Source organism: Zalophus californianus, chromosome 7 (assembly GCF_009762305.2).
Source record: "Zalophus californianus isolate mZalCal1 chromosome 7, mZalCal1.pri.v2, whole genome shotgun sequence".
Classification (NCBI taxonomy): domain Eukaryota; kingdom Metazoa; phylum Chordata; class Mammalia; order Carnivora; family Otariidae; genus Zalophus; species Zalophus californianus.
Window position 1 is genome coordinate 95,311,048 of NC_045601.1, and position 19,577 is coordinate 95,330,624.

The 19,577-nt window shown below is 40.9% G+C and overlaps 1 protein-coding gene across 1 annotated transcript in view; it reads left to right on the forward strand.

Moving 5' to 3' along the window:
• The first annotated feature begins 14,933 nt into the window (after positions 1-14,933).
• The window catches only part of COL21A1 (collagen type XXI alpha 1 chain), a 367,375-nt gene continuing 362,731 nt past the window's right edge, over positions 14,934-19,577 (forward strand). Inside the window, exon 1 of the mRNA XM_027603472.2 lies at positions 14,934-15,395. The gene's annotated coding sequence lies outside the window, so the exon portion shown is untranslated. The remainder of the gene's footprint in view (positions 15,396-19,577) is intronic.

A 19,577-nucleotide genomic window follows, 5' to 3' on the forward strand; every position in this document is an offset into this window, starting at 1 on the left:
TTCCCTCTCTTGCTGTGTCTCTCTGTCAAATAAATAAATAAAATCTTTAGGAAAAAAATAGGACATTGAAATGAATCTCAGCTCCAAAAATCTTTAAGTTTGGTTCTGTTAAAAGATAAACCGAGAAACTTTTATTAAAAATTTTAGGAGTTCATTTGAACAAAATTCTATTGGAAGCAGGTAGCACCAAACCAGAAGTGGTTGGGTGCGCTCCACCGGCAGACAGAGCTCAGGGGAAGAGACTTCCAGAGAGTAAGCAGAAACAACGTAAGGAAATTATTGATTGGCTATAGCTTAAGGCCTAGTTGGCTGTTGGTGATTGGTTGTCCTTGGTATTTTGATTTTTAACGTTGAGGCATTTACAGGCTTAGATTTGGGTTTGCTAAGGTAGGCCACCAAAGCATTAGAGCCACCTTGGTCGAATGGCCTCCTTGTTTAATTCACAGTTCTTATGCATTAGGGAATCATGGAGTAGATTTTTTGTCTTAAAAACCAAATCTACCAGTTCTCATGTACTGTATCTTCTTTCGAAATAATGGAGCATCCTCTTTGATGTCAGTGCAGAAGTAGATGGACCTGGGCAAATCTCAGATCTGGTTTCTTCTGTGGCAAATGCTGGTGGAAGGGCTTGGGAGGTTCTCTGTTGGCTGTCAGGGATTCACCTGTAAAGATGAAAGAATGAGAACCTGGGAAGGGATCTTGTTCTTTTTTTTTTTTTAATCATTTTAAAACCTGCTTTAAATGTTTACAAGAAGGGAAACTAATGAGGTGCGGGTGATTTACTCCTTTTTTGGCAAGGTGCTTTGAAATGCTTTTGCTTTATTTTCAGATGGGGGATCCAATAACCCCCCAACGGTACATGGGCCAGTGCCCCAGCTGCTGTGTTGTATCTGACCACACTGACACTTGGCCATGAACTTACCTTTAGGGTCCCACAAGGGAGGCAAGGGCGGGTATTTTGTCTTTCAGGACTTTAATAAGTTCCCTGCAGTCGTGTTAGGGATTGACTTGATGGTTGCAAAGTCTACCGGGAAGAGAGAATGGAGTCATGGGCGACCTTTTTTGTGCAATAGTTCATAGGACTATTTAAAATCTGACTTAACTTACTGAATTGTACAAATTTGGTTGATTTTATATAATTTCAGAGTCTATGGAAATGTTGAATAGTTATGGTGAAGGACAACAAAAATAGGGATTTTTTTCGTCCTTCTGCCTCCAACATGGTAAGGATATAGACAAAGCAAAATAATGTTCAAAGGAATTTTGTATTAGTTTACCCACACTGCTCTTATACTCCATTATTTGCAATTAAAGACAGCATAGGATATGAGAATAAAATAGCGATTAAGAAGCTTTCAAAAGTTATCCTCAAAAGCAAACCATTCTTTTAGAATGCTACTAATCATAAAGTAGAACTACTTCTACTCCAGGGCAAAGACTAGGATATTTAGTTCCCACGGCCTTGCAGTCTAACTTGTAAGCCAGTGGTCTCCAGACCTCTTCAGTAGCATATTTCCATCAGTAAGAGGTTTTTGAGCAAACATTTCCAATGTATGCCTATTTTCTTCTAAAGCCTTTTTTGCATGTATTTTACCATTAGTTAATTTCTCAAGGCTCAATGTAACGTTAGAGTGAGATTTATCTTTACAACATCAATGTGGGTATATGTACATATTTTAAATAGTCTTGACAGCTTTTCTGGCCAAATTTTTGTTGAATCTGAGGAGATCCTCCCTAGTGCAACTCATGATGTGGCTGATGAAGGGCTTGTTCCCGAAGTGTCTTTCTCTGCCACTCTCTTGTTTGTTTATCGCATCTTAGGTGTCTTAAATTCATGGTTTCTTTGCAGGAATCCATGTAGACCACATTTTGTAGCTTATTTCATTAAAAGAGTTAAACTCTGTAAATTCATCCAGTGTGGCATAGATAAACTGCAGTCCACTCTACATGCTGAAAGCAAACTGAGGAGTTTGGGAGCTGTTGAGACTCCCACTCTGTCCTCAAGTCACCCCAGATACAGATCCTAAGAGGACACTGAGTGACCGGAAGGCAGACACCACTGTCAGACTGTAGTAAATGTTCGTGAAGGTTAATTTCCTCTTCTTCTTTTAGACAAAATGTAATTATAAATAGACATCTTATTTTCCCACATCCCATGGGGTCACCTTGCATACATCCTACTTTAGAGATCACTGTTCTACACTGTTTTCTTCTTCTGCCACTTCTCAGCCATCTTTTCTGCAGGGTAGAAGTATGCTATAAAGTTCCTTTCCCCTCTGCTCCTAGTTATGCAAGGTTACGCCCCTTTGCTGGTGGTTATATGTGATTATAGCCCTGGTTAGCTATTCTCCACAAATTCAGGGTTGGGGGTTGGGGGAGAATATATCAATATTCCCAAGGCCACAGTTTACTTCTGGCCCTTGTTACCTCACCTGTCCTACTACATCAGCTGTTTATCTCCTTACTTCCCATGGCTTCTGAGATCGTCATGTTGGAGGAATTGGCCTCCTGGGGAGGGACATGCCTTTTTGAGGTGAAGAAAGAGTGATTAAGATGGGATAAGAGACGTTAAGGGTGTTACCCTGCATTGATTTGCTTCTCTCAACAAATTAGAAGATACAGTGTCCTGCCTTAAGGAAAAGATTATAGGTTAAGGTCTTGGAGTTGAGCAAAGAAGGTTTGAAGTAACTGAGACCGAGGGTTTATAGGTACCTTGATCTACGGGGTGCGACCTAGTGTCGGAACAGAGGGGACAGCTACACCTACAGCTGGGCTTTGCCGAGTCAGGTTCAACAGGAAGAGCAAAGGGTTAGAGTGATGGAAGGAAGCAGAGGGCAAAGGATGGGTTTTTACCTCAGAACCAGGTTTTAGGCTCCCCAGAAGAAAGGGTTTGGGAGGAAGGCCCACTGTGAGTGGAGGTTGGATCAGAGTGGTAGAAGGCCAGAGCACTATGAGTGAACACAAGGAGCAGATGTATGACCAAGAGGGACTTACATTTGGGGCCTTGTCTAAGGGTTGCAAGAATGTGAATTTTGGTGGCCTCAGCATTTTGTTACTCTCAGCTGTCCCACGTCTTCATTGATTTTTATTGTGCTTGTAGAAGAATCTGCATGGAGAAAGCAATAGTAGTCACCTCCTAGATCCGAGGAACAGGTAGAAGATGTTGCATTTCAGTTCGGATAGGCTGTGCTTCAGAGCCCCGAGTAGGCTGGGGTGTGAGTGTGTGTGTGTGTGTGTGTGTGTGTGTGTGTGTGTGTGTGTAGCTCTGGCTTTCCAAGAAGGCAGAAGTCTCAGGCCTCAGGAGTATAGTATGTTGATATATACTTATTAGATCTGGTTGTGGGCAAGAGTTAAAAATGGGTTGCCATAAAGACTACATTTTTGAAACGGGGACCAACCAGTAGTAGTTAAGTAGAAAGTAGAAAGACATAACATGGTTATGTTTTTAATTACTAGCATAGAAAAGATTGTTTCAAAAATAAGCAATTGTGGAAATAATGTTCTCGTCAACAAGTTAGTCCCAGTATACCTACGTGGGAATTGACCAGTGAATTCAGAAAAATAGAACAGGTTTGAAGCAATGTCTTCAGATGTAAACTATACAGTGTCTGATCATGGATTAATTTAGAGTTGTTTCTCCTGGGAAAACTTTTGCTTCTTTAGGTACTTGATTATGCCCACATTGATGTCTTAGTCTTAACATTTGTGTGTCAATTTGGGTTTATAAAGCTCTTAACACAAATATATATGTTACTGAGATTCCCAACCCGTCACTGAAATAGGAGATAAGGACTATTTGCATTTAATGAATAATTTAAGTGAAGCTAGAAGGGTGATTGTTTGTCCAAGCTCACACAGCTAGAAAGTGACAGAGTAGATAAATCTTTTTGTGCTGAGACCAGTAGTCATTCCACTACATGTCACCATTATGTCAGGCCCTATGCATTCTTTTCTAAAGATGGTACTTTCATAAACAAGACATGATCATGACCTCTCTCAGGAAGCCACACCACATCTGGGCTTTCCAGAGCAGCAAACTTCATCTTAAGATAATCGGAGCGTTGGAAATGTCTTGTGTTCCATAACTAGACTAATTTTCCATTGTTTCATGTCTCATCAAATTATCTGGTTCCAAAAAAGTAGCAACCTTTTAAAATAGGTTTGCTGAGTAAGATGGTCTGATTTGAGACAGCTAATATTTAACATCTCTTTTCCCTCCAACCATTACAAGATGCATAATGAGTTCCCCTGTAAAGTTGACTCATCACTTAGCTACCAGAATCCCGATTCCTCTTGATGCCAAATAAGTATCCTGAATGACTAACTTGAATTAAACTTAAATATTCTGTCTTTTGCTTAAGTTCATTGACAATATATGTGGATAAATGTTGGAACTCATCGCTGACCATGTCATGGTGTGGTATTCTCAAATTAAGTGTTTTTCAAAAATTAATTTCAGGTGTGGAGATCTAAATCATGTGACCTAACCAAAAAATACCCAATAAAATATGTAAGGAATGATGTGCATTCAGATTTTCCTGCTTCATTTTTGCTTAGTTTGACTATAGGGCTTTACAAGGTGGTCCTAGGCATTTATCCTGATTCTATCACTCAAATATATTTCAAATTATGTTCATACTTTCATGCATATGTTCTTTTGCTCACTCTTATTCTCACACTACTTTGAAAATATATCTTTTATTTTTATTTTTTTTTAAATTTATTTATTTTAGAGAGAGAGAGTGAGGAGGGGAAGGGGCAGAAGGAGAGGGAGAGAGAATCCTGAGCAGACTGCACACTGAGCCCCATGTAGGGCTGGATCTCACAACCCTAAGATCATGACTTAAGCTGAAACCAAGAGTCAGATGCTTAACCAACTGAGCCACGCAGGTGCCCCTGAGAATGTATCTTTTATTTTATTTATTTTTAAAGATTTTATTCATTTGAGAGAGAGCGAGAGAGTGCATGACTGGGGGTGGGGAGGGGCAGAGGGAGAGGGAAAGAGAGACCGTCAAGCAGACTCTCTGCTGAGCAGGGAGCCCAAAGCAGACCGATCCCAGGACCCTGAGATCATGACCCGAGCCAAAGGCAGGTGCTTAACTGACTGAGCCTCTCAGGCACCCTTGAAAATATATCTCTTAAATGTCAGTTTAATATATCAGTGTCAGAATCCTTTGCTTTTGTCAAACCATGTTTAAAAGGTAGTTAATTCAGTGAAGCACTTTTATTTAGTACATTGCTTTGATTTATATTGACTGCATTTTGGAAGTGGGATCCTTACACATTCAGTGATACATTTCATTATCAATTTCTATTATAAAACTACACTTGTTAACTGTAGAAAATTTAGTAAATGCATAAAAGTACAAAGAGGAAAATAACATCACTCATCACCCCACTACTCAGCATAGATCACTGATAAATTTTGTAGGTGATTGATACTTTGTTTTAAATTTTCGAAGTCATATTGTACTTCCTTGTTGGTATCCCAGTTACATATTTAAACTAAAAAAGGCCAAAGACACTGTACGTTGTTTATCTGTAGTTATTTTAGTCTTTAAAACCAGAAATAAGATGATACTTGTATTGCTTTCCATTTCTGGACAACAGTTGCCCTAAAACTTGGTGATTTCAAGCAACTTATCTCAGAGTCTCTGTGATCGAGAATCTGGGCAAGCCTTAGTTGGGTCCTCTGCTTCAGGATCTCTTATGAGGCTGCAATCAAGGTTCCCACTGGGCCCTCGGTCATCTGTGTCACAGTTCATTTGGGGCATGATCCACTTTCAAGTTCACTCATTGGTTAGTTTGTTGGTTGTCAAGATTCCATCCTTTATGGGCTTTGGACTAAGGGCCTCAGTTCCTTGCCACATGGCCCACCCCCCATCATGACAATAGGGTCCAACAAGATGAAGTCATAGTCTTCATAACCTAAGCACGGAAATGAAGTCCTATCATGTTTGCCATATTCTATAAGAAGCCAATCATTAGGTCTAGCCCACACTCAAGGGCAGGACCACCAGGAGGCAAGGGTCACTGAAGGCCATCTCTGAAGGCTGCCTACCACAATACTACTTAATTTCTTTATGTAATGAAGAAAGGGTTTTAAAATCTCTAAAAAAAACTCAAAATCTTTTTTATCACACAGTATGACACCTCAAAATCCACTTCCTGGTTCAGCATAGTTGATTGGAAGAGGAATATTTCTTCAAAAGTTCACTTTACTAAAAAGCTATTTGTAATACTGGGAAATAAACAACACAAACATCCAAGCAAAGATCGTCTATTCCAGGCCACATGAGTGTTGTCTGACATTTGCAACAACAACAAAAACAGAGTACAATGAGCATCAATGGTTCCCTAATAGGGACAATAGAGGCACAGGGAAGTTAATGAATAAACATTTTTCATAAAGGATGAGAGGATTGATGGGGTGAAGACTCTAGGCTGGGAATTCACTAGAACCCACCACACTCTTTCTTGGTTAAATGTTGCCTTTCCTTCTTAACTCCCCTTCCTTTGGTACTCTGGAGGCTCTAGGTTGCTGTTATATGGAAACATTAGATTCTTCTGGAGAACACCTAATTTTCATGGCTGTGAATACTTGTCACTGGCCCCTAAATGCTCCTTTCTGGTCTAGGAGCTCTAAGGAATTAACTCGCTGTTCAGAGTTAGTATCTCATTCAAAATTTTTTCTAAGGGAACTCACACTTGCAGTGCATGAATTGTGAAAGACCTATACTCTTTTGTGAAGGAGGGGGGAAAGTTTGGCAACAGATAAAACATGCTTTTATGGGCCCTCCCTCCTTTGTACACACATCTCGGTGTGGTTTGACATTCAGTTGGTGCCAGTAAGATCACTTTCGTAGTTGGAGGAATGGCTTCATAGCATTCTCTAGAAAACCGAAGTGCACAAAACACCTCATGAGCAGGCACTGTTTTGTGGACTTGGAACTAAAGTTTATCCAAGAAATGTTAAGTATAAGGAAGCAACACTACTTAGAGTTTTTCGCAGCAGGCATGAGCCAGCTTGCCTCTGAGTCATTGTTAAACAACCCAGAAACAATTGAGATCATGACCTGTGATGGCTCCCCCACTCAGCACGGAGTCTGCTTAAGATTTTAAGATTTTCTCCCTCTCCCTCTGCCCATGCCCTCCTCCCCGACCAACCCCCTTTGTGTGCTATTTCTCCCTCTCTCAAAAAAAAAAAAAAGAAAAGAAAAGAAAAGAAAGAAACAGAAGAAATAGCAGTTATCCCAAATTGCTGGTAAGGAATTTGGTGAAGCTGAGGCTCTGAGATTACATGCTCAAAGTCCCCTAGTTAATAAGTAGAGGAATCCATGTTTACTAGCCAGTTCTTGCTGAACCCACAGCCCATTGTCTTTCTACTATACCATGCTACTTGTGTGAGCGGTTATTTTTCAGAGTTAGTTTTTGTGTCCTGGCCCACATCTTATTCATCAGTTTCTTGCTTATCTGTTCCTAATTTGAGTGCTTTAGCAACTTAAAAAAAACCCTAAAAATATATTCTCCCCATCCTTCTTCTCTTGCCAACAAAAAGGTAAAATAAAGCACAGAAATTAAAAAAAAATAGAATTCACTTGGTTTATACAAACATTACTTACCTGAGAGCTAAGTGTAGGGAAAGAATAGAAAAAGATAGGCAGGTGGGTTTAAAATGACAATTGGAAAGCAACAAGAAATGTGGTTCTTTCATGTTGTGATGTATATTCAAAATGCATAATTGGTTTGTGCTCAGCTTTGCAAGGAAATCCTTAGCTTTAGAGGATAATATGTAAACATTGTTTAGCATTAAGCTGAATTATGACTCCAACTGGATGGGGGAGTCCATCATCTTTTGTGCCAAGAATCAGTGATCTTGGCTTATAGTTAGCTGCCTCATATCTCTGGTATGTGGTGCTTATGTCTCTTAAGATCAAGGATGGCCTTTGGAGAGAAGTGCCTTTTCTTCCCCACTGCCAGACAGAAAGCTGTTCCCAACCTAGATATAGAACTTTAAATGCCAAAACTACATTATGTGATGTGTACCTACCAATAGGTTTGTGGAAAAATATTAAGGAAAAATGATCACCTGATTTTTTTTTTCAGTGGGCTCTGCATGGAGCCGAATATGGGGCTTTCAACTCAGGACCCCTGAGATCAAGACCTGAGCCCAAATCAACAGTCAGGGACCAACTGACTGAGGCACCGAGGCACCTTGATCACCTGATTCTAGAACACATGTTTGAAATGCAAAATAAAGCTTATCTACTTTTCTACTGAGCTCAGAATATTGCAAAGACCTGCTATCATCTTTGTTAATTACCTTCCTTTCATGGCCTCCCTGTTAGATAGATGCTTTAGAGAGATTAGCCGTCTGGTCACCCATGTCTGTTAACTGACCTGAATGATGGTTACCCAGCAATTGGTGGTAAGAAAAACCGCTTCCCTTTGATATAATGCTACACAAAGGGAGTCTTTTTTAGTTTTTAAACATAAGATTCCTCAGTCATTCTGTCTCAAAGCTTGAGTTTCTAAAACAAAAAGTATTTTAAAAACAAATATGTGGTTACAAAAACAAACATGGTGCCTGTGACCACCACCAACAAAAAATAAGTAAATGGTAAAGATTTAGAAGAGTACAAAAACAATCTGGATATGCTAGATTTGCAACCTACAAATAAAAGCTAAATTTTAACAAGTTTTATAAATTTGGGAATGAGGAAACCAAATGCAAAATATAAGAAATTTATCCACAACATATCTAAGAACAAAAAGTGGTTGTAGTTGACAGATCAGTGGAAATCAGTTGGTAATGTGCCACATGATCTTGAGATTTATTACTAAAAATATAGTGTCCAGCACAAGGGAGGAGAAAATCCTGCTCCACTGTGGTACCTCATCATAAGATGTGGGCAACTGGCTGATTTCTACAGCTGAGGGACCAGGATGCAGCTCAGAACCATACTGGAAATGTTATAATAATATGGAAGAATAAGATTTTACATTACACGTTTAGTATAAATGCCTACAAGTTAATTATTCCAAAGAAATTTATTTTTCAAGAGAATCTGCACAGTTTATATACTGCTTACTTTAATTATTTTTTTAAACGATTTTATTTATTTGAGAGAGAGAGAGAGAGAGAGAGAGAGCGCACGCGGGCGTATGCACGTGAGTGTGGGGGAGGGGCAAAGGGAGAGGGAAAGGGAGAAACAGGCTCCTTGCTGAGGAGGGAGCCCTACGTGGAGCTCGATTCCAGGACCCTGGGATCATGACCTGAGCCCAAGGCAGACACTTAACTGACTGAGCCACCCAGGCGCCCTTTACTTTAATTACAACAGATCAGTGAAAGCAGTTATTAGGTGACTTACCACAACTTTGATAAAAAAAAGAATTCACTTAAACTATTAAATGGAATAACAATAATTATTTGCCAACAACTAACATTCTCTATAATGAACTTAGACTCTCTCAAGATTACAGTTACTGCAGTTGAGAAATAACTATTAAAACCTGTCAATACCTTAGAAATGCTCTTTGGACTTTTGAGACAATAGACTCAGGAGCCCGTCTTCATGATGACTAGATACAGACAATATGTCATCAGCGGCTAAGCATTCTCTGACCACTCTAAACATTCTCTAACTGATATTCCCCTTCATCTCCTGGGAAAGGGGTAACAGCAATCTTAGTGTTGTACCCTTGTGAAAATTGTCTTCTTTAAATTTCCATTAACATTACTCAGAATTGTGGCTGATTTCAACCACCGCTCTGACTAGGCTGCATGACATTATTTGGGGCTTCTAAGAGCTACAATAATAAAAATGGTTTCCCTGTAGAGATGAGAAAACAGAGATGTTAAAGAAACTGCCCAAGGGCACAAAGTAACAAAACTAAATCTAAGTCCGTGTAACTTTAGTGCTTCTATACCTTTCTTTAAATATCTGAAGGACCACCAATGGGTACAAGACAGATTTTTATTTCTTTATGAGAGACTTCTTCTTCATTATAGTTGTTCTAAGTGGCTGCCTTGGGAGTAGGGTTGTCATATGAAATATAGGACATCAGCTAAATTTGAATTTCAGATAATGTTGAAAATTGTTAGTCGAAGTCCCAAACATGGCCCAGGATATTCTTTTATTAAATATTATTCAGTGTTTATTTGAAATTCAAATTTTAGAGAGTATCCCGTATTCTTATTTGCTGAATCTGGCTACCCTCCCTGGGAAAGGTTATATTTCCAGGTGCTGGTGATTAACAACACTTTCGATCACATGCAGATGCGAATATTGAGGATCTGAGGGTCGAAAGGAGCAGAGGTGGAGTGGTGTGGAGAGTGGAGTCCAGATTTCATCATCTTCGTGGGCAATCAGCTGGGGAAGAACCAAATGACTCTCTATGGTTCATGCCTTTGAGGAACAATGGCTTTTTAAAAAAAAAAAATATTTATTTATTTGAGAGAGAGAGTGCACGTGTGAGCAGGAGGGGCAGAGGGAGAGAGAATCTAAAGCAGACTCAGTCCTGAGCACGTAGCCCAACATGGGGCTCGATCTCATGACCCTGAGATCAGACCTGAGCCAAAACCAAGAGCTGGCCGCATGACCCTGGTGCCCCCAACGAACAATGGCTTTTTATGGTCTTTCCATTTGCTCTGTTTCTCATTCCTTTGGCAAGATCATCTCACTGCTGTCCAGCCTCTGGTAGGCACAGGGGACATTGGAGAATGAAAAGAGAACATTTTCCTCCTTATTAATATTTTTTGAACTGTATTGGTGGTGGAGATCCTTGGAAATAGATTTATATGGAGGGTTGTGTTCCTACCAGGAATTCTGGAATTTTCACCAGCACGATACAGTATATCCAGTGTATTTGATGTTTTGTTCCCTCAAGGAATAAGGCACTGGGAGTATTCTTCCTGGAGGTGGGGATTAGAATAAATAATTTCTGGCAGACTCTCCAAATCACATAAGAAGATAAGTTAAAAGTTGCCCTATTTTGAAGTCAATGAAACCATTGCTTTGGAAACCTTTCTTAATGTTTCTGAATGAACCCTTTAGGAGAATTCTTCCTTAATGGACATCTTCTGGCCCATGGTATTAATGACCTGTCACGTGACATCTTTAAGTAGCTTCATGCTGATAATTGACAAATAATGAAAGCTCAACCGAGGCCCCTTTCAAATTTGGTTCTCCCACACGGTGTAATCTGTTTACTGGAAACTGTTGTTAGGACTGTAAAAACAATCTCTGTCTGGCTTCCAGAGCAGAATGCAGGCTGCCCACGGCACGGAAACTTGCTCCTGCATATGCTTGGTGGTAGCAATATTTCTATAGATGTATTTTTAGATTACAATTATGAGAAATACTTGCAAATGCCCCTAGAGAGGCAGAAACTAGAGCCATAACATCTTGGGGGTGGGGTGGGGAACAGATAGCCAAGCAAAATGTCCAGTTTTATGAAATGTTTTCTTTATTTTAACTGCAGAAACCTGTCTTACCACAAACTAAGATTCTGTTAAGGTACCCTATCAAAACCAAAACTGATAAAGGCTGACAATATGAAAGAGAATTTTTTTTAAATATAATTTTAGAGTGGGGAAAGCCTTTCTAAGCAAAACACAAAATCACAGGAACCATGAAGGGAAGGTGGATAAATGCCTACCCATCAAAAAACTACCACAAAGTCAAAGGACAAACTGGAGAAAATATTATAATGGCAAAGGATAACATTTTCTTTTTTTTTTTTTAAGATTTTATTTATTTGAGAGAGGAAAGAGAGAGCATGAGTGGGGGGAGGGGCAGAGGGATAAGCTGACTTCCTGCTGAGTGGGGAGCCCAGTTCGGGGCTCCATCCCAGGACCCTGAGATCGTGACCTGAGCTGAAATCAAGAGTCGAACCTTAACCGACTGAGGCACCCAGGTGCTCCTAAAATGTTCTTAATGGACATGAAAATACAATTCACAGTAGAAGAATATAAATGGCCAACTCTACTCAAATTTAAGAGTTATGAGATCACATTCTCCCCTAGTAGTTTGGCAAACACAGGAAAGTCTGATTGTGCACAGTGTTGGCGAGAACGTGGTGGAGCCGACTCTCAAAATGCACTGCTGCTGAGAGTGAAAATTGAACGGCCTCTTTAGGAGACAATTTGGCAATAGGTATCAGACCCTTAATGCACGTACGCTTCGACCGAACAATGCTAGTTCTGGAAAAGCACCCAACAAGAATGTGTGCTGCATGAGAACAGTTTTCCAGGAAAAATACTCCCCTCACCAAACCTGCTTTGCTTGGCCAGCCCAAGACCAAAGGGGTGAATTAGCATTGCCTGGGGGAAGAAGGAGAGGGAACCACAGAGAGAAGATATCCTTGGTTTCAAGCCTGCCAGGATGCTGGTCAAGCTGAGCTGGGGTCCAGAGTGAGTGTACAGTTTGTAAACTGAGTCTCCACAGAGAGAGAGCCGAGGCATCAAGGTGTTAGTTGGGGACACTCTATTTCCATATGGGGAGATAGGACCCCGATGTACACTAACTCCCCCCCAAAAAGTGGCATTTGAGACATCCCAGGATTCTTCCTTGAGTCCAGCCCAGTATATAAAGCTTATATATTTTTTGCTCTTTTCCCTTTGAGCCTACGTTCCTTGTTTCTCCAGGGTGACACGGCCTTCCCTCCCTCCTGGGACTGTGGTTCCCTTCATCTGTAACATACAGCTCTCCGGGAACATTTCTAGGTCCCCAGTTCCCTGGATTCCTCCATCCTCAGCAAGGTGCTGGGCCTCATGCCATCCGGGCAGGGTGGAGCTCCCCTGCTTCTCGCTCCAGAATTCTCAGGCCTTCGTTCCCTGTCTCCTAGCAGAGTTTCCCTTTAATCTCCCATTTGTCTCAGCGCAAGATAAATGGGTACCACAGACACTTGGAATAAAGCCACTGTTGATGTGTCTATTAAAGACCAGGCCCCAAGAGGCCTTTGGAGGATCCACCCACACTCCTCTTCTCTGTCCTCGGCTTTTACCCGTCCTTAGATTTATTACTTGGACAGTTTAATTTTTAATCGGCAATACATTGACTCGATTCAAAAGTCAAAACCATTAAAAAGATGTCACAAGAAGTCTGAGTCCCACTTCCCTCCACCCATTTTATTAGTTTCCTATTATTCTTCCATTGGTTCTTGGTATGAAGATGGGTGTATGTATATAAATATATATACACACACACACACACACGTGCACATGCATACAAGTACGTATACACACAAATAAAGCAAGAAATAAGAGATTATACTTTTATTCCTCTTCCTCAGCCCAAAATATTTGCATATTATAGAAACTATACTGTTATACTTTTTATTTTTAATTGTGGCAAAATACATGTAACCTAAAATTTACCATTTTAATCATGTAAGCAGAATCACACAAGATTTGTCTTTTTTTATGAGTAGGTTATTTCACCGAGCATAACATCCTCAAGGCTCACCCATGTTGTCGTTTGTGTCAGAATTTCCTTTTTATGGCTGAATAATATTCTACTGTATGTAGACACCACATTTTGTTTATCTGTTCATCCATCAATGGACATTTGGATTGCGTCCACCTTTGGTTATTGTGAATAATGCTGCTATGAACATGGGTGTAAAAATATCTCTTCAAGACCCTGCTCTCAATTTTTTAAAAAATATACACCCAGAAGCAGAACTGCTGGATCATACAGTAGTTCCAGTTTTAATTTTTTGAGAAACTTCCATACTGTTCCCCATAGCAGCGGCGCCTTCTGCATTCCCACCTGCAGTGTGCAAGAATTACCATTTCTCCACATCCTCGCCATCACTTGTCCTTTTTTGTTTTGTTTTTGATAGTAGCCATCCTAATGGGTGTGAGGCAATATCTTCTTATAGTTTTGATTTGCTTTTCCCTAATGATTAGTGACCTTTGGCATCTTTTCACATTCTTGTTGGCCATTTTGTCTCAGCTTTTGACTTTTCTAGACCTTGAGTAACTCACCAGCTTTAACAGCATCAGAAACACGGGAGCCCCCTTCTTTGGGCTACCTCTTTTTCCGTAGTAGTGCAATATCCCATGTTTCATTTCCCTACTCTTTTCAGCTGAACGTTTAAAATCATCTGCTTCTGAGGTTAGCTCTCGCCCTTCTCTACTAGTTATAACAACACTGCTGACTCGCGGTGTCTTTATTGCTCTAACTATCTGCATTCCGTCAGACACGCTCCTCCAGATTCCGGTCTATCCGGGCACCATAGCCGGGGAGAGATGAAGTCAACAAATTCTGGGTTCTATGGAAAACCTCCATAGTTTAAACAAACCCTGTGGACTGACGAGATATTTGCTCCTGAGGCCCAGGAGCAAATTTTTTTCCGCTGCTTCCTGCCAGCCAGCTCTCATCTGTACCTGGCACGTTCCCTTGGACATAATCGGTATTCCCACCCTCCCCAACTAACACTTGAATAAGAAACTCACCCGATAATGCGCAAACTAACCTGTGCTGATCTCCTCCATCTTCCCTTCTCAAATCTGCCTAGATTAGTGGTTCTCAATTTTGGCTGCACATTGGAATCAGCTGGGGAGATTTTCAAACAACTGATGTCTAGTTTCCACCCCCCTCCACCCCAGAGGCTTCTATTTAATTGGCTCAGTTGCAGCCTAGGCTTTGGGATGCTAATGTGCAGAGTCAAGGTTGGGAACTGCTGACCTAAATTTTATAAAAAATTTTAATTAATCTTATTAATGAATGCTATTAATAAATCTTAAGAGCTCTCGGTCTCTTGGTAGTATCCTACTAGATTGGGCTTCCCCAGCGGAAGTTGTCGTAGTCAGCTCTCAGAGGTTTTACCCTGTTATTTATCTGCTGCATCCCAGGCTTCCTCTATGATCTAATCACAAGTCCCCTTTCCTAATTCCACTTGTGAATGGAACTGCCTGTCAGGAACAGAGTAGAAGAAAATATCTTCTCTACCCCTCCCTGGAACCCCTTGTACAGGCGGTAAGACACAGTGGCAAATATTAGGTTCAAGACTTGTTGGAAAACCTTGGGAGCCTGATTTTTATGATTCTAGAATTCTGCTAAAAGCTGCTTATTTCTGACTATATCCAGCTGGCATCTGCTATGTTAGAGATACATACGCAAGATAAGAACAAGATACAAAGGCAAGAAACTTCCGAGTCTAGCAGGAAAATGGGAGAAATAATACAAGAGGAAGATTGGCCATCTGAATGCATTGAAATTAAGCCGACTTATCTGTCTTTGGAAACTTCAGGATTTTTTTGCTCTTAGGTCAAGTCATGTGATTGCTCTGGGGTGTACCACCTCTAGAATCTGTGACTGGTGGAACGTTCATTCCTTAAAGTCAAGATATCATTGGAAGTCATCCAATTATTCTACTATAAAGAGGTAAGCACATTATTCATTTTTCCTTGATATTAATTAGGGAGTGTGTTTTCTGCTTCCTGGTAGGAGCCAGGGGGAAGAGCCTTTCCCCAGTGCCAGTCATACGAGCTGCTTTGTGGAAGTTGTCCTTGCTTTAGTTCCCAAAAGCAGCACGGTTTTCATGCTGTTTGAGCCCTACAAAGACAGAAGGTGTCACAATAGACAAGCCTCTGGGCAACTCTCTCAGGAGTCAGAGGTCAGTGTGGTCAGCAAAAATCTGCAATCAGTCAGGATGCAACTAACATGCTAGCTGGAGCCCTTCCTTTCCCTAGAAGGGGTAAAGGATTGTCTCGTTGGCAATGTCTGCCATGCCTTTGTGAGGCCCTTGTCTTAGGCTGCTTGGGCTGCTGTAACAAGTTACCATAGACTGGGTGCCTCAGACACCTGACACTTATTTCTCATAATTCTGAAGGCCAGGAAGGGTTCTCGATGAGGGCCTGCTCCTGGTTTGCAAACAGCAGTGTCCTTGTGTCTTTGCCCGGCGGAGAGCAGAGAAGCAAGCTCTCTCATGCCCTTTCTAAGAAGGGCATTAATCCCATCATAAGGGTTGCTCCCTCGTGACCTAATTACTTCCCAAAGGCCCTGCCTCCTAATACCCCAAATAACTCAAATCATCAAGACATGTTCAATTATGTTTATTTACTGAATTGACAAAGTTCAAAAAGTATACCTATCGATTTTATAAATATTTTTACCCTACATTAACCAGAATTAACCAGAAAACTCAATCTGTCCTGGTATACTTTGTAGCCTGGGAAATTTAAGCTACTCGAGATTTTGCTGTCTGTGAAGTTTTTTTTTAGCTGTGGCATTATCAAAATGTTTTTGTGATAATGTAAGTAAGCTGGACGCTGTAGGTACGTGTCACTCTTGACCTCTGATCAGTATCAGAGAACAGATTACCGGGGATATAGTCTCGGAGGTTCTCCTTGACTTCAGCAGCGGGGCCATTTCATTTCCAGCAAGCCTATACAGTAGCATTTCCAAATGTGTGTTCTGTCCCACTGGGACCCATAGATACTCCAAGAAAAGTGGAGTTCCATTGTAACATAAATTTGGAAAATATGCTCTCTGTTATAGCTCTCTCCAGAGGGGCACAATGCCATACATAACTGAGGCTCAGAGACATCCTGCTGAAATGAAATGTGTAACGTGTGTTGAACATGGTTTAATCCTGTGTTTCCCCCAAATTTCACATTTTGGAGAATGCCGTGAGCGTGTATGCATCAGCATGGGCTGGGACAGACGCAATAATGAGACCCTGGAGAGAAGTGCAAGAAACAGAGGTCAAGGTAGCAGAATCAGAGATGAGATTGCCCAAAAAAGAGAAGAAGTTCAGGCTTTTAAGCTGTGAAGGGCTACACAGATGTTTAAAAAAAAGTGGAGGGTGTGAAGAGACAGGTACGTTAGTCTTTATCACCAGAGTCGTGCCCATGCCTGGAAACAGCCATTTGTAGGCTTTGTCATGTGCCAGGCAATTCATATGTATATAAACTTTTACTCAATCCTCATATTAAACCCATCAAAATAAGTGTTACTCTCTTTTGAAAATGGGAAAGCTGACAGAGTGGATGGTGACTGGCCCTAAAACAGGGGGACACACTGCAAAGAAAAGATGAAGCCAGGATACTCTGCCAAACAAACAAACAAAAGGCTATCTTCAGATAAGCTTGGAGAGGCACAATAGTCCCTTGAACATTCTAAAATATTGTCATAGACCCAACGCATTTACCTTAAATTTCACTTGACATTTGCCAAACCTATTTGCCTGCAAGAACATTTTTTAAAGTGATTTTTTTCCATATTGATTTCCGATCAACTCTCTGTGGAATATACTTTGAGGATGGCACCTCATTCTCATGAGCATAGGTTTCTTACTGGCTGAAGATAAGAATCATCGTGGCCATAGCCTTCACATAAATCAGGGCTTGTTAGTCAGGCTACATGACAGAAATCATTGAGAACTCCTGAAACTGGATTAAAGTTTTCCTTTGTGGGTTCTATAAAGAATGCTTTTGCTAAGTAATTAGTATCAACTTGATCTCCCTCCCCACTGCAATCTACCTGAATTATGTGAATGTGACTTAGCTCATAGGGGTTTTTCGGTTGTAAGTCCTTTCCAAGAATTGAGCCAGGTTGACGCCTGCCACGGGTTGCTTCAAGTATTTGGAACCTAATACACCTTTTGAAAAATAAATGGGAAACACGGGCCAAACTTTAAAAATGAATATTCCAGATGAAAACAAACTGATAACCATGCCCAGATGTTAATTCAGTGAATACATCTCATGTGGTGCCATTGTAATGGCCAAGTCCAAGTTTTTGGTGGGCCAAAGTGGGGAAAGTTTACAGTCTGCCTGACTCCAGTTAAAAGCCACTTGTCCTTTGTTGGGGAGGCCCTACTTCTTTCAGTTGCCATATTTAATTACAGCGATCTCCAAGCAGTCTATTAACAGTCATTATAAACACAGACAAAAAAAGGCCTATAAGCCACAAACTTCACTCTGAAAGCAGTTTTTGGTGGGGAGTAAAAGTTAATGCCATTTAACTTTTTCTTGATTCAGTCATTCTCAGTGACCGACTGAACAGAAGAGCAGTAACTTCTAAGGAATGTTTACACGTCGGATCTTTTCGGTTTTTCCCCCCAGCTTTACCGAGATATAATTTACACAATAACATTGTTTAAGATATACAGCGTGTTGATTTGGTACACTTCTATATTGCAAGATAATCACCATGGTGGGGTTGGTTGACATCTCCATCACCTCACATAATTGTCTTAGTGTGTGCCTCTGTGTGTGTGTGTGCGTGTGTGTGTGTGTGCGTGTGCGCGCGCGCGCACGCAAGTGTGGTGAGAACATTTGATTTCACCTCTCAGCAACTTTCAGGAAAAATTACAGTATTGTTAACTATAATCATCATGTTGTACTTTAGATTTCCAGAATTTATTTATTGACATATAAAATTGTGTAAGTTGAAGCTATTTAGTGGGATGATTCAAAACACATATATTGCAAAATGTTTTCCACAGTAAGTTTTGTTAGCATATCTATCACCTCACATAATCACCGTTTTGTTGTCACGGTGAGAACATTAAGATTCTACTGTCATAGCAAATTTCAAGGACACAATACAGTGTTGTTAACTACAGTGACCACACTCGACCTTAGATCCCTGAAATATAGCCATCTTAACTAAAGGTTTATACACGTTGACTAACATCTCCACATTTTCCCAACCGTTTGGCCCTTGGCAACTACCATCCTACTCTGTTTCTATGAGTTCAGTGTTTTTAGATTCTACATATAAGTGAGATCACACAGTATTTGTCTTTCTCTGTCTGACTTAGGTCAGTTAGCATAATGCCGCAGGGTTCATCCATGTTGTAACAAATGGCAGGATTCCCTTCTTTCCCAAGGCTGAATAATATGCAATTGTGTGTATGTCTGTACATCTCTATCTCACAGCTTTAGCCATTCCCCCAACCGGCTAAGTTGATGGACACTTAGGTTATTTCCATACTACCTTGGCCAGAGTGAATACTGCTGTACTAAACAGGGGAGTGCAGATTTCTCTGGGAGATAGCCGTTTCGTTGCCTTTGGATATATACCTAGAAGTGGGATTGCTGGATCACATGGTAGTTCCACCCTTCATTTTTTGGTAGTTTTCCATTCCACCAATTTACATTCCTACCAGCAGTGCACTGGGGCTCCCTTTTCTCCACACCCGATTTCTCTGACAACAAATTTTATTTAAATAAGGGTTTGTAGACATTACGTAACATTAAAACTGAAAGAAAAAATAAACCGAAAACCAGTCTGTTATGTGCCACTGGACCGCTGTTTCTAGAAAGTTGCAAGCTCCGCAGCCAGCTATGTGGCTGGTCCATCAGTTTGAAGTGTGTTCCCATCAAAGTTTCACTCGGATAGAAGGTTGGCCTCACATTCTGGGGTTCGGACACCTATTAGCCAGGGAAATGTCTGGTCAGAAATACTGTGATGGCGAGCCCGATGTCCCATCACATGTGACTAGAGGGAAGGTGGCTGCTCTGAGCTCTGCCCCCTGGTCAGGCTGGAGACACCAGGGCTCGTGCTTGGACTACCAATGACTCCCTCTAGCAGCACAGCTGCTGGTGCTGTCTGACC